General features: G+C 46.7%; 1 long non-coding RNA gene across 1 annotated transcript in view; it reads left to right on the top strand.

The window, feature by feature from the left end:
• The window catches only part of LOC147100783 (uncharacterized), a 93,346-nt gene extending 91,875 nt beyond the window's left edge, over positions 1-1,471 (top strand). Inside the window, exon 4 of the long non-coding RNA XR_015073574.1 lies at positions 506-1,471. This is a non-coding gene — a long non-coding RNA (uncharacterized LOC147100783). The remainder of the gene's footprint in view (positions 1-505) is intronic.
• The last annotated feature ends 14,523 nt before the right edge of the window (positions 1,472-15,994 follow it).

Genomic DNA, 15,994 nt, shown 5'->3' with positions numbered 1-15,994 from the left:
ACAAGGTCAATCAAGTCTAAATCGCGTGGGTTGGCTAGAACTCGATGGAGGTGGGACTACAACCCCAAAAGTTGTAGTCCCGCCTCCTCAATGAAAATCCAGCCCCTGAACTCTAGCAAAACGGCTTGCCTGTGATACCACAACAATCGACTAGCCTGCCCATACTCGCTGTCTGGGGCGGCGTAACAAGAGCAACCGATCACTCCCGAGGGCCCCCAGCACCACATCAAAGATCCTTGGCCAGATGGGAGTCAGGTGAAGGTAAGTTTAAAAATACCTGGCTTCCATGCTGACTGCTCCTCCCTGTAACACTCACTGAGTTACAGGTTCCACCAAGGGAGCATTCAGGCCTGTAGGAATTCTCCCAGGTTCCTGGTAGCAGGAGCAGGGGGAGGGAAAAGTAACCCTGTAATTTGCCAGTGTCTTTCAGACCTAAATCCTGTTGTTGCATAATACCGAGGAGAAAGTAATGTTTGTAAAAATGAAAATGTTTTGCTTTGTTTAGGTGTATAATCCCCGAAGTGTTGCCATGTGGGGACGGAACGCAGCAATTTGTGTCATCCAGCTAAGCTAAGGTTCCCCGAACCGGCTTAAGTCCTGGAAAAATAAAGAGCTTTGCGAAGAGTGAAGATTTAAACGAGCTTATTTACGGACACATGGCTGGCGTATCACTCGGATTGGCAGAGCCGGGCATTGACTCCTTGCATTCCTTGACCAGCTGTTGCACTTTGGATTCTCTGCAGGGCGGTTTAAAGACTCCGGGGAATTGGCTGGAGCTCACGAGCTATTTTGAGAACCGGCTGCTCGAGTCACCTCGACTGGGCTGAGCGCGTGGATCGAGGGACGAGGATAAGGGAAGCCTTTTCGGTGGCCAGATGTGGGTGTTTCTTTGGCAGTGTCTTAGCTGGTTGTTGTGAGCAATGAGAAGAAGCAATCAGCAAGTATACTGCCACAGAAATGCTTCACCCGAGCAGGCCCCACACACATGCTGTCCCCGGCTTCGTGCCACTTCGCTCCTGTGAAATTGCACCTTCGACTTGTTTGAATAACCTCTTTTTAAAAAAAAAAACACAATAATAACAGGTGGGAAAATGGGAGGGAAAACAACTCCTGAAGAATAAATATTTGAATGCAGGAACAAGAAATGTTAAATAACAACAGGAAACGCTGGAAAAACTCAGCAGGCCAGGCAGCATCGGTGGAGAGAGAAACAGAGTCACCGTTTCAGGTCGATGACCTTTCGTCAGAACTGGAAAAAAAGCAGGAAATGGAAAGCAAGTTTGGGGGCTGGAAAAAGGGGGAGGGGATGAAAGAACAAAAGGGAAGGTCAGTGATAGGAACAAGAAATGTTAACGTCCGGTCAATGTACTTTATTTGAGGTTCGGTTTCGTTTCGTAATTTGAGCCTAGCTTGGTGTATTTTTTAAACTGTGGATAAATGTGTCTTGCAATAAAATACATGATTTCTCCTCGCTTTTGGTGCTATCCTATCTTTTTGGGCTTCTTCCCAGATCTCCACTGTGGCTATTCACAGCGGGAGGGGTGCGGTGGGGGGGGTGGGCGATGGGAGTGCGGTGCGGTATGTCCTGACCCACTCTGCCCTTGGCTTGTCAACACCGCAGCCGGATGACGGAGAAGGAGATTCTTTGGACATTGTTGCCAAGGCAAAAACCCTCCCTTTGCCGTGGAGGGAGGGAGGGTCAAAGGCCAAGTGCGTCGCAAGGAAAATTGAACCTAAGTATTTGAGTCTGATTAAAATGTAGGCCCTCAGACCTGCGTTTCTGCATTTCTGTGCAGCACACGGGAAGAGGGGAGAGTGTGTGTGTTTTAACACTGATCATGTGGCACACACTCCCAGTTACAGTGTTTCTTTCAGGCCTGAAAAGAGGTCTGTGCTCTCGAGAGAAGAATTCCATAACCATCAATTGGATTAGACAGTTTCATTGTGGGTGGGCATCATTGTGTTTTCCAGACCTGTTGCTATGCTTGGTTTAAGCGTATTGCTTCTGTTTCCGTTTTATTGAGTGTCTTTCTTAGCCCATTCCTTTTTTCTCATGTGTTTTTTGTTGATTAGTTTGGAGGGGGTTTTTTTTGCAGTAAATTAAAGCATTTTGTGATCGACCCCTTTTAATATGGAAATGGGGGCCCTATGACGAGTGGTGAGGATTTAGAATGCGCTGCCTGATAGGGCGGTGGATACAGATTCAATAGTAGCCTTCAAAAGGGAATTGGATAAATACTTGAAGGAGAAAAAATTGCAGGGATATGGGGAAAGAGCGGGGGAGTGGGACTGACTGGATTGCTCTTCGCAAGACCCAGCACAGCCTCGATGGGCAGAATGGCCTCCTTCTGTGCTGTACTATTCTATGATGTAAATAGGACCCTAATTGCCATTTTACGGAGGAACTGGTCGGAACCTGTGCACTGCAAGCTTCGACCGGTTCCACAGGCGATGGAAGAGAAGAGGCTCGGCAAGGGTAGGTTGTACATAAGATATAGGAGTAGGAGTAGGCCATTCGGCCCTTCGAGCCTGCTCCACCACACAATAGGATCATGGCTGATCTTCCACCTTCCCACTCTATCTTCATATCCCTCGATTCTCTTAGTATCCAAAAATCTATCGATCTCTGTCTTGAATATACTCAACGACTGAGCCTCCACAGCCCTCGGGTAGAGAATTCCAAAGATTCACCACCCTCTGAGTGAAGAAATTTCTCCTCATCTCAGCCCTAAATGGCCGACCCCTTATTCTGAGACTGTGACCCCGAGTTCTAGACTCCCCAGCCAGGGGAAACAGCCTCCCAGCATCTACCCTGTCAAGCCCCTTAAGAATGTTAAATGTTTCAATGAGATCACCTCTCATTCTTTTAAACTCAAGGGAATATAGGCCTAGTCTACTCAATCTCTCCTCATAGGACAATCTCCCCATCCCAAGAATCAGTCTAGTGAACCTTCGTTGCACTCCTTCTAAGGCAAGTATATCCGTCCTCAGATGAGATCAAAACGGTACAGAGTACTCCAGGTGTGGCCTCACCAAGGCCCTATCTAATTGTAGGAAGACTTCTTTACTCTTATACTCCAATCCCTTTGTAATAAAGGCTAACATACCATTTGCTTTCCTAGTTGCTTGCTGTACCTGCATGTTAATTTTCTGTGATTCGTGTACAAGGACACCCAGGTCTTGTATTATTTTTGAGGCCGAGCCCACCTCTGGGGCCCAGAAAAATAATCTGGGGCCGCCACCCCCCCAGGACCCCCCACCCTCTACGTGGGAGGGGGTTAAGATCAGGCTGAGGCCACTTACTGGGCTGATACCACACCGTTCCCGCCCGGCGCTATCTTACCTTCACACCGACTCTGAAGTGGGCCAAGGCTCCCGCTGCAGGCGAGCGAGGGCCTGATTTAAAATGTAAAAATCACGGCACGACGACGTGAATTTTGCGGCGACCTCCTGGGAGCGGGTTGGCTGCTTGCCCCCCCCCCCCCCCCCCCAATCCCCGTCTCTGTTAAAACCGGAAGTGGGCGGGTTGGGGTCGGGATTCACTTTTTTAACACTTTAACCTCCCACCGGACCCCAACCCACCCAATTTTTAGGGGTTAAAATTCCCCCCCCCACCGTACCTGCTGCACCAACCTTTAACGTTGCGGCCAATGCAGAAACTTCATGAGCTGGTGGGCTCCAGCACGAAACCCTATGTTTTAAATTAAGCAAGTATCCTGTGAATGGAGACCTGGTTCGGCACGGACTTGAGGAGAATCTGATGAAAATAAAGAGGAAACTCGTATTTTTCAGCCACTTGGAACAGTGGAATGGGTTACGATCATCTTTCTCCTCAGCTAGCGTTAGGCTTGTTCGACAAGACAGCTGGCAAAATCTTTCATGCTGCAGCGGAGCCCTCCTATTACCGTACCTCAGACCCTCCCAGTATTGATTATATTAAATTGAGAAGGATGGAAGTAAAGTTAGTTGGAGTACTGGATCCATCAAAGCTGCTGATGGGTGGGAGTGGTCTCAGTAAATATTTATTTCCTTCTTAATCGCTGCTGAATGTTCTGGGCACAAACTCACATGTTACTATCCAGCACCTCAAAGGCTGCTCAAGTCACTCAAAATGTTTTGCATTAAATAAAGATATCAGCGCTTCAGCAGAAGTGTCCCGTGCCAATAATCTTCATGGTCAGTACAGGGAGTACATTAATTGAAACAAGTTAGTCCTGTTCGACATCATCCTATATTGAAATCTTGAATATGAGATAAAAAAAGAACTTGCATTTATATAGCGCCTTTCACGACCACCAAAGTGCTTTACAACCAATGAAGTACTTTTCAAAATAACAACAGAAAATGCTGGAAAAACTCAGCAGGCCAGGCAACATTTCTTGGAGAGAGAAATAGAGTCAACGTTTCAGGTCGAAACCCTTTGCCAAGACTGGAAAAGCACAGGAAATGAAACAGATTAAAAGGCCACTTTTCGAAGTGCAGTCACTGTTGTAATGTGGGAAACGCGGCAGCCAATTTGCGCACAGCAAGCTCCCACAAACAGCAGTGTGATAATGACCAGATAATCTGTTTTAGTGGATGTTGATTGAGGGATAAGTATTGGCCCAGGACACCAGGGATAACTCCCCTGCTCTTCTTCGAAATAGTTCCATAGGATCTTTTACGTCCACCTGAGAGGGCAGACAGGACCTCGGTTTAGCGTCTAAAGGAGCAGAAAGAAACGTGTAAAGAAAAGGAGGTTGTGGAGTGAGCTACACCACGTGGGATGGCCTTTTGTACTCTGATAAAATGTGGCTATTTTGTGGACAATAGTAGCAATTTAATGGAAACATGTCTAGAATCCAATGCAAGCATCCTTGCTTAATGAAAGAATTGCATTTATACAGCTCCTTATCACATCTCAAAGCCCTTCACGTATAATTAATTACTTCGAAGTGATGACTGTAGTCCTGTAGGCAAATAGAGCAGCCATTTTGTGGACAGCCACATCCTACAGATAGCAATGACCAGATTAATCTGTTCTCGGTGTTGTTGGTTGGAAGGAAAGCTGGCCAGGACACTGGGATAACTCCCTACACTTCTTCAAATAGAGCCATGGGATGTGTAATGGACCACTGGAACAGGGAGACGGGGCTTTGGTTGACCCGTCTTATTCCAAGGACGGCACCTCTGACAATGCAGCACTCCCTCAGCGCTGCAGTGGCGTGTCAGCCTAGATCATGGGTGCAAGTCCCAGAAAATCCAGAATCCCATTTGTCCAGCCACAAAGATTATCCAATGTCTTTCCGTAAGAGCTTAACAAAAAAAAATGTACAATTGTTACCAAAATTAGTCGTAAAGCCTATATCGATGTGAGGGGATCAGCAAAAACATGAGGGAATAATCAGAACACATTAGGACCTGCTCCATGAGAAAAATGCACTTCTTTAAAATGTGCCTCCCCAACCTACAGTACTTTTGAGGATCGGAATGGAAGTTACTGTTGTACTAAATTGAGTGGGAAATAGGGCCCAAGTTTCTCCTTCTAAATGAAAGTTGCCATTCTTTCACAGGCCAGTACGTTGTGTTTCCTTACTTCAAGTGAAACACTTACATAGGAACAAAAGGCATTGTTCACATTGAAACTGCCAAAGCTCAAGACACAATGTGAGACATACACAGACTTAACGTTTAACATTCCAAGAATTCCTATTACACTGGAACACAATAAGACTGCAGAGAAATATTCTTTGGAATTCAAAACATTTATCTGAAAGTTTAAGGAGCAAATTCAGCCTGTTCTCAGCACAAATCCAGCCGATGTTGCCACATATCAGGGTGTGCCCTTGAGGTGGAAGGAGGGGAGCCTGCTATACTCCGCCAATGACCAACAGTGGAACGAAATTACCTTCTCTGTCTCCACATTGGTGATGGCAGTTGAAAGGCTCGATTACTGCAAAAGCACAATAAATCCTTGAAAACATTTATTTTGCACATTTCCAATTGCACTCCCTTGTATGTGACAACACTCTTATGTTGCAAACAACTTGCATTTATATAGCACCTTTAAAACAAGATGAATTTACTCCTTAAATGTCCTCGTAAGTGTCAGCCGTGGCTCAGTGGGCAGCACTCTCGCCTCTGAGTCAGAAGGTCGTGGGTTCAAGTCCCACTCCAGAGACTTGAGCACAAAAATCCAGGCTGACACTCCAGTGCAGTGCTGAGGGAGTGCTGCACTGTCGGAGGTGCCGTCTTTCGGATGAGACGTTAAACCGAGGCCCCGTCTGCTCTCTCGGGAACGTAAAAGGTCCCGTGGCACTATTTCAAAGAAGAGCAGGGGAGTTCTCCCCGGTGTCCTGGCCAATATTTATCCCTCAATCAACATCACTAAAACAGATTATCTGGCCATTATCACATTGCTGTGTGTGGGAGCTTGCCGTGCGCAAATTGGCTGCCACGTTTCCAACATTACAACAATGACTACACTTCAATAAGTACTTAATTGGCTGTAAAGCACTTTAGGACGTCCGGCGCTATATAAATGCAAGTCTTTTTTCTTTTTTTTTGTAAGTGGCAACATGCTCTACATTGGAAGATGAGCAGGAGCTGAGCGTGTGTCTATTTATGGAGCGAAAGAACCATGGGAATGGGAAAACCCCCTTGGGGCAAGTGAAATGTTCCCATTATCCGGGTCAACACTTTTAAGAGCACCAGTTAATGTCTGAGTAAGTGTTCCCATTACCTGGAATGTACTGACTATCCATTTGGGATCAACCTCCTTATTTGGATGGAGGGAGGACTCCACTACAGAACAAGGCCAAATGGTGGGTGAGGGGAGAAAATGCATACAACCAATACAACAACAACAACGTGTATTTATATAGTGCCTTTAATATAGTAAAACGTCCCAAGGTGCTGTACAGGAGTATTATAAGACCAAAAAAAATACAAACACAATGACTAGCTGATCTCTTGTTGAGGCGTAGACTGGAGCACAGCTGTCATAGTGAACAGGTGGTCTGGCTTGTCCCTTTAAGGCCTCTACTCGGGCCTATCCTGTGGGGAATTGGCAGTTACTTGTCACCCTCTGCTCGTTACCTCAGTAATCTCGCTGGGTTGCCCGAACTTCAGATTAAAACAGCGGCAAACAACTGAGTGTTTTTCTCTTTTTTTTTGTATATTTTATTTTTCAGAGCGTTCTCTTGTTGATTTGTTGGTCATTTATTTTTTTAAAAGCTGCTCCTGTTTGCACATCTGCTTTTCCTGGCCCGTCCCTAAGTAGCTGGCCCTTGGAACCCGCTCTCCTGGCCTCTTTGAATCAGGTCCTTCTCTCTTGCAGCAGCACCGACATCCCCACTTGCCACCATAACAGGTCAGAGAAACATTTGATGGTGTCAATATTTGTTACAAAAAAAAAATCAAAAACACTGAATTGGGTGAAAACCAAAAAAAAGGCTAAAAAAAAAAGAACTAGGAGCAGGAGTCGGCCATTCGGCCCTTTGAGCCTGCTCCACCATTCAATGAGATCATGGCTGATCTTCTACCTCATCTCCACGTTCCTGCACTAAACTCTAGCGAATAAAGGCCCAGTCTACGCAGTCTCTCCTCATAGGACAAGGTAAAAAAACACACTAAATCTGGACTGTGAAAAGTCCATTCAACCCAACTTGTCTGCTCTAACCAGAGTCCAGAGTATGATATTCTGTCATGGACTCCCCCCTCCGCTAATCCGCCACCTTAAGGACACTAAGATCCCTGCCCTACTTCCCCTAAAAAAACAAAGTGCTATTAATATCTCTATAAAACCTCAATTCATCATCTAAACATATCAATACAGCTCCTTTTTAAAGGTGCCAGTTAATCCCAAATCAACTCCCTTCTCAGGGAGTCTGTTCCACATGTGGGAGGAAAAAGTTTTACTAATCTCTAATCTTGCGAATGTTATACTTTTCCACTAGTCCTATCCTCATTGCCCATGTACGGAGGCAAATTTTTAAAAATTCATTCCTGGGATGTGGCACATTGCCGGCAAGGCCAGCATTTATTGCCCATCCCTAATTGCCCTTGAGAAGTGTGGCAATGAGCCGCCGCCTTGAATACAACTGAGTGGCTTGCTAGGCCATTTCAGAGGGCAGTTAAGAGTCAACCACATTGCCGTGGGTCTGCAATTACATATAAGCCAGACCAGGTAAGGACGGCAGATTTCCTTCCCTAAAAGGACATTACTGAACCAGATGGGTTTTTACGATAATCCGGTAGTTTCATGGTCACCATTACTAATACTAGCTTTTTATCCCAGATTTATTCAATTAATTAAATTTAAGTGCCCCCAGCTGCTGTGGTGGAATTGGCACTCATGCCTGTGGATTATTAGTCCAGTAACATAACCACTATGCTACCATACCCCAATATGCAATAATGAAGACAGTTTTTAGAATCATAGAATGGTTTAACACAGTAGGAGGCCATTCGGCCCGTCGAGCCCGTGCCGGCTCTCTGCAAGAGCACTTCAGCTAGTCCCACTCCCCCGCCCTTTCCCTGCAGCCCTGCTTTTTTTCCTTCAGGTACTTATCCAATTCCCTTTTGAAAGCCACGATTGAATCTGCCTCCACCACCCTTTCAGGCAGTGCTTTCCAGATCATAACCACTCGCTGCATAAAAAAGTTTTTCCTCATGTCGCCTTTGGATCTTCTGCCAATCACCTTAAATCTGTGTCCTCTGGTTCTCAACCCTTCCACCAATGGGAACAGTTTCTCGGTATCTACTCTCTCCAGACCCCTCATGATTTTGAACACCTCTATCAAATCTCCTCTCAATCTTCCCTGCTCTAAGGAGAACAACCCCAGCCTCTCCAGTCTATCCACATAACTGAAGTCCCTCATCCCTGGAACCATTCTTGTAAATCTTTTCTGCACCCTCTCTAAAGCCTTCACATCCTTCCTAAAGTGCGGTGCCCAGAATTGGACACAATACTCCAGTTGAGGCTGAACCAGTGTTTTATACAGGTTCATTATAACTTCCTTGCTTATGTACTCTATGGGCAGGATTTTCATTTGGCCGTGGAGTGGGGATTGGAGATTGGAGGTGTGTGGGGGGTTAAAATCTCGAAATCGGGGGGCACGAACCCATCCCGCCCCCAACCCGCCTCCATGCCAGTTTCAAAGGAGGCGGATACCCGACCTGTGTTGGGACCCGCCTCCCCGAGGCGGGAAGGGGATTAGTGCCAATTAACTGCCTGTTAACAGGCAGTTTTTAGCCTAATCCCTATTTTTATTCCTGAAGTGTGGGATTCCCGACGGCTCCAAACCACGCCAAGTTAGCGAGGCGGACCGTCGGGCTGAAGGGTTCAAGATGTCCGGTGTTCAGGTGAGTGATGGGTGCATGAGTGCAGAGGTAAGTGTGTTTTGTGTGTGTAAAGTATTTAAAGAAGTTTTACTTACCTTTACAGCCTTCCTTCCTTCAGGTCTCGGGAGCCCCTCACCTCACCGGCACAGAAAGCAGAATAGCCGCGAGCTGTCAAAAGTTGCAGCATTCAGCTTTCTGTTCTGGAGAGATCTCTAAATCAGCCTGAGAGGAAGGAATTAACTTAGTGTACAGATTGTCAGTGTTTGACAGCTTCAAACAGCTGCCAAACGCTGATATTTCATCTGTCAAAAGCTCTTGACAGATGAAATGTCAATCTGTGACGGCACCTGTTGCTGGGTGGCCCTTAATTGGCCTGCTGAGCCCGCCGGGCAGGCTCAACAAGGTCAATCAAGTCAAAATCGTGTGGGTTGGCTAGAACTCGATGGAGGTGGGACTACAACCCCGAAAGTTGTAGTCCCGCCTCCTCAATGAAAATCCAGCCCAATGCCTCTATTTATAAAGCCCAGGATCCCATAAGCTTTTTTAACCACCTTCAACAATTTGTGCACTTATACTCCTAGATCTCTCTGTTCCTGTACCCCCTTTAGAATTAGTTTATAGCGCCTCTCCTCGTTCTTCCTAGCAAAATTTTATCAATGCATCAAACACCAGACCTGCCCTATGTAGCTGTAACCTCCATCTTATAATAGCTACCCCTACCTCCTACCAGAATTATAGCTAAGAAAAGAAAAATGCAAATAAATATCCAGAATTGCACCACACAACTGGAATCACTTGAATCAAAATGAAGCCCAGGAGACCATTAAGCACTTCCAGCACCAGACCCACAAGGCGCGACCTGCAATACACCAAGAGAGGTGGGCAATTTTGCTAAGTGTCAGCTTGGCTCAAGTGGTAGCACTCTCGTTAATGAGTCAGAAGATTGTGGAGTCAAGCCACAGTCCAGGGACTTGAGCACATAATCCAGGCTGACTCTTCAGTTAGTACTAAGGGAGTGTGCTTTGTTGAGGGAGGTATCGTCTTTCGGATGAGAGTCCCGGACTGCCTGCTCAGGCGGATCCCATAGCACTCCGAGTACTGCGTGCAGTTCTGGTCGCCATATTATAAAAAGGATATAGAGGCACTGGAGAGGGTGCAGAGAAGATTTACAAGGATGATACCAGAAATGTGAGGGTATACATATCGGGAAAGGATGAACAGGCTGGGTTTCTTTTCTCTTGAAAAAAGAAGGCTGAGGGGTGACCTAAAATTATGAAAGGTTTTGATAGAGTGCATACAGAGAGAATGGGGTTGATTTTCCTGGAGCCGTCAGGCGGGGTTTCAGGCGTGTTGGGGGGGGGGGGAGTCCCGAATTCGGGGGTCCCGACACCATCCCGCCCAAAACCCCCCTCCACGCAAGTTTCAGAGGAGGCGGGTACCCGCCCCGCACTGGGACCCGCCGACCCGAGGTGGGAAGGGATTAGTGCCAATTAACTGCCTGTTAACAGGCAGTTTTTAGCCTAATCCCTGTTTTGAGGGGTGTCGTGTGGGATTCCCGACGGCTCCGAACCACGCCAGGCTAGAGCAGGCGGGCCGTCGGGTTGAAGGACTTGGAGGGGTCGCGATGTCGGTGTTCAGGTGAGTGATGGGTGCATGAGTGCAAAGATAAGTGTGTTTGGTGTGTCTAAAGTGTCTAAAGAAGTTTAAATTACCTGTACTTACCTTAACAGCCTTTCTTCCTCTAGGCGTCGGGAGCCCATCACTCAGCCGGCACTGAAAGCAGAATGGCTGCGATCTGTCAAAAGTGACAGCCCTCAGCTTTGAGTGCTGCTGAGAGTTCTAACTGAGTCTGTGTAGAAGGACTCAGGTTAGAACTCAGACTGTCAGTGTTTGACAGCTTCAAACAGCTTTGAAACACTGATATTTCATCTGTCAGGACGCCCTGACAGATGAAATTTCAGTCTGTGACGTCACCTGTTGCCGGGTGGCCCTTAATTGGCCTGCTGAGCCCGCTGGGCGGGCTCAACAAGGTCAATCAAGGGAAAATCGCGTGGATTGGCCGAACGTCGATGTAGGCGGGACTAAAACCCGAACGTTGTAGTCCCGCCTCCTTCCCGACAGCTTAATGAAAATCGACCCCAATGTTTCCACTTGTGGGGAAGAGCATAACTAGAGGCCATCAATATAAGATAGTCACCAAGAAATCCAATAGGGAATTCAGAAGAAACTTCTTTCCCCAGAGAGTGGTGAGAATGTGGAACTCGCTGCCACAGGGAGTGGTTGAGGCGAATCGTATAGATGCATTTAAGGGGAGGCGGGAGAAGGGAATAGAGGGTTACGCTGATAGATTTAGATGAGGAAAGACAGGAGGAGGCTCGAGTGGAGCATAATTGCCGGCATGGACTGGTTGGGCCGAATGGCCTGTTTCTGTGCCGTATATCCTATGTAATCCTTGGTAAACATTTATCCCTCAACCAGCATCACCAAAACAGAGTATCTGGTCATTTATCTCAGTGCTGTTTGTGGGACCTTGCTGTGCACAAATTGGGTGCTGCATTTTCCTACATTATAACAGTAACTACACTTCACAAGTAATTCATTGGGATGTTCTGAGGATATAAAAGGCGCTATATAAATCCACATTCATTCTTCATGTTAGCCCTGAAGCTATACACAAGGTTTTCCATAGTTGCTACGTTCCGGAGGTGTGAGATCTGGAGGCCTCCATTTCATCAAGCCACAAGTGTGCTAACGTCACCAGAGCAACGAGCTATCCTGAATAACATCAGAAAACGCTGGAGATACTCAGCAGGCCAGGCAACATCCGTGGAGAGAGAAACAGAGTTAACGTTTCAGGTCGAAGACCCTTCTTCAGAACTGAGACAAAAGCAGGAAATGAAACGGATGAAAAAGCAAGTTTGGGGGCTGGGAAATGGGGGAGGGGATGAAAGAACAAAAGGGAAGGTCGGGGAGAGGTGAAGAGACATTAAGAGATATTCAAGGCGAGACAAGATGGTAATAGGGCAGGTAGAGAAACTAAGGATGGCTCTAGATGAGGTGTGAAATGCGCTGGCAGAGTGAGAGACAGCTGCCATGTGGGAGAGGAAAAAAAAGGAAAAGGCACAAACCAAAAGCTACCCTAAAGCTGTGAGCTCCCACCAAATCCTCAATCCAAAACGTGTACGCTGCTCAAACTGTGCCCTGAGTTTACACCCCTCCCCCAGTCCCATCTGCCAGAAAGGCCAGATGTTGAGGTGCTGCCACAATAAAGGCATTGCCAACCCTCTGTCCCCCAATGGGACGCTGTCTGAAGACACATGATGCAAGTTGTTGTTTTCCTCCAGTTTTCTTTCCTTTTCTCCCCTTCTCCGATACTGCGACACGGTCAACCTCTGGTTGCCCAAGCGGCCTTGTTTGTGTATTAACTGGCTATTCGCTCATGGGAGGCATCGGAGTCAAGCCCAACCCGTCCTTACCCAATGTTCGACGTACATACTTTTCAGGACACCTTCTGACGATGTTACATGGCACGTTGGGGGCGAATGATAACTTCCAATTTGCCTTCGTATCAAACAGATGGGATGACTGAATGTAAACAGTCTGATCTGGCAAACAGTACAAAGGATCTTGCCTGTTCTCCCTTGAGACGCGTGTTTCCTGCAAGACCATTACATTATGGAGCTTTAATTTTTGCATTTGGAGAGACACTTACTATCTCAAAATCATTTGGTATTGAACCATATGAGAATCTACATGAGCTATGTATTGCTAAATGGATGGAATCCTTTCCCATCAGGACATAAAGACCATTGCAATGGTTCTAGTGGAGGAGTTTATTTGCCGATTCAGAGCACCAAACCAACTGCGTACTTAACAAAGTGTGAGGAGCCGAGGGGCAGGTGGGGATGTGTCAAATGCGTGGGATTGACAAGACGCTGACAACTCCCCTGTGTCCATAACTGGATTGCATATTGGAACAGTTTCACCAAACTGTCAGTCATGCTTTGAAAATTCATATCAGCAAATTAATGAGACTGTAAGTGTAGCTAAATGACACATTATACCGTCTACTCTCAATACAAAAGTCGCTTAAGTCAAATTACCCAATAATTCAATTTTGTTTAGCACTAAATTCCCACTTTGTTGTGTTATTTAAGTTCAAGTTAGTGATAATTCGGGGATGGGTTTTTTAGCACAAAGAATGAGTTTGGATTTTCAGGAGTGGTTTGTAGCCCAGAAATGTCTGCAACATTAGCAGAGGAATGTTTATAGGACATCTCTCTGTTCGCTATTTTAAAGCAGGCATTACCTGACTATTTATTCCTAGAATTATGGAAACTTACAGCACAGGAGGAGGCCATTCGGCCCGTCGTGCCTGTGCTGGCTCTTTGAAAGAGCAGTCATGATCAGTCCCACTCCCCCCGCGCTGTTTGTCCGTAACCCTGTGAGTTCCTCATCCGCCAGAACCCGTCCAACTCTTTAAAATTATTGATGGAATCAGCTTCCACCAACTTTTCAGGTCGAGCGTTCCAGATCCCGACAACTCTCCGAGTGAAAACATTTCTCCTCATCTCCCCTCTAGATCTTTTGCCAATGATTTTAAATCTATGACCTCTGGTTATTGACCCACTCGCCAGAGGGAATAGTTTTTCCCTTATTTACTCTATCCAAACCTCTCATCATCTTGAAAACCTCTATTGGGTCACCACTCACCTCTTAACCTTCTCTGATTCCAAGGAGAACTGTCCCAACTTTTCCAACCTCTCCTCACAATCTGGGTTAACTACTGAAATGGCGGGAGAGGAATGTCACACAAGCGCGTGACGTGTTCATCCGCTAATATCGCCAACAGTCATTTCTAGGCTTATGTCTGTAATTCTTACCAGTGGCTCCTAACGTGGCTGCAGCTGCCGCATAAAATCTTCAGAGTGTCTGTTGACACCACTTGTGTCATCCAGTGAGTTGGGGGCGAGGTGGGACTTACTGCAGGACTCACGACAAAGTCTATGTAAACACCGCACTACAGCAAGCCCGAGACAAGGAGAGCGCTTTCTCCAGCAAAATGCAGTGAGTGGAGGATAGTTTCATACAGGAAACTTTCGTTTAACCGGAGGTTAAAAGTCCGGAAAGCTCTATCTACCGGCAAAATTCAGGAGCCGTTTTCTATAAGTTTTTTTTACTTCTTGTTGCTTTTTTTTTCCCAGTCAGGCTCTGCAAGGTCTGTAGCTAAGCAACAGCTTCAGCTAGAGACGCTTGCAGCTGCAGCCGACTGTTTTGAAACTGTTGCTAAGCAACAGGGTTTGTTGATTCTCACGGAGCTGAAAAGCTCTGTATGTTTTAACATTAGCGCTGGTTTATACGGCAGTTTTGATCTAACGGCACCAGCTCGGTCCCGTCAGTGCCGGATATCAGAAAGTTTCCTGTAATACAAATGATGTGCGTCAAATCAATCCCAGTCACTCGCAGCAGTCATGATTGATGCCCCATTCACCCATCACCCCTGTGCTCGCTGACCTACATTGGCTCCCGGTTAAGCGGTGCCTCGATTTCAAAATTCTCATCCTTGTTTTCAAATCCCTCCATGGCCTCGCCCCTCCCTATCTCTGTAATCTCCTCCAGCCCCACAACCCCCCCTTGAGATATCTGCGCTCCTCTAATTCTGCCCTCTTGAGCACCCCTGATTATAATCACTCAACCTTTGGTGGTCGTGTCTTCTGTTGCCTAGGCCCTAAACTCTGGAATTCCCTGCCTAAACCTCTCTGCCTTGCTACCTCTCTTTCCTCCTTTAAGACGCTCCTTAAAACCTACCTCTTTGACCAAGCTTTTGGTCACCTGCCCTAATTTCTCCTTATGTGGCTCAGTGTCAAATTTTTTGTCTTATAATACTACTGTGAAGCGCCGTGGGACATTTTACTACGTTAAAGGCGCTATATAAATACAAGTTGTTGTTGTTGATGGTGGAATCACCCAATCATCTCCACTGTGGTCAGGAATTGCGGTGTCAGTATGAGCGGCTGTTTTCTGTTCCATTTATCCTCACCTGTTTTTCTATTGCCAGGCGAGTTTTCCAACCAGGTGGCTGACTTGCCATTATTTCCACGAGCCATAACGTTCACCTGCAGAACTTCGCCCAAGGTCTTCTTACACTCGCGGCAAATTATTCACCAGTACGGTTACACCCGATGTTCCCCTTGAGCCGCGCGGCCGCGCAGCGATCCGGAGGTCCCGCGCAGGGACGCTCAACGGCTTCATAATGGGGGGGGGGAAACCACATGTGCGATAATTTGACTGGGTCGCGCACCCAAAAAGAAAAATTAGCGGGAACATTCCCAGCAGATGAGTGAAGCCTGACCGATGGCTTCTGAGCCCAAGGGTGACTATCCCCTTGAGTCGTAAGATAGCGTCCCATACAATGGTTTCAAGCATTTTCCCCACTACATGTGTTAGGCTGATTAGTATATTATATATCGATTGATGGCTCACTCTTTTTTTGGATATCAGTGTATTTGCCACCCTCGAAACCTGAAGCTCCGATGGACGGGTCACATTGTCCGCATGCCCAATACGAGACTCCCAAAACAAGCGCTCTACTCGGAGCTCCGGCACGGCAAGAGAGCCCCAGGTGGGCAGAGGAAACGCTTCAAGGACACCCTCAAAGCCTCCTTGAAAA

Source organism: Somniosus microcephalus, chromosome 25 (assembly GCF_052327205.1).
Source record: "Somniosus microcephalus isolate GS21.2 chromosome 25, FLI_Smic_1.0, whole genome shotgun sequence".
NCBI lineage: Eukaryota > Metazoa > Chordata > Chondrichthyes > Squaliformes > Somniosidae > Somniosus > Somniosus microcephalus.
The sequence above is the reverse complement of the archived record's forward strand: the minus strand, read 5'-3'. Positions and strand labels throughout refer to the sequence as shown.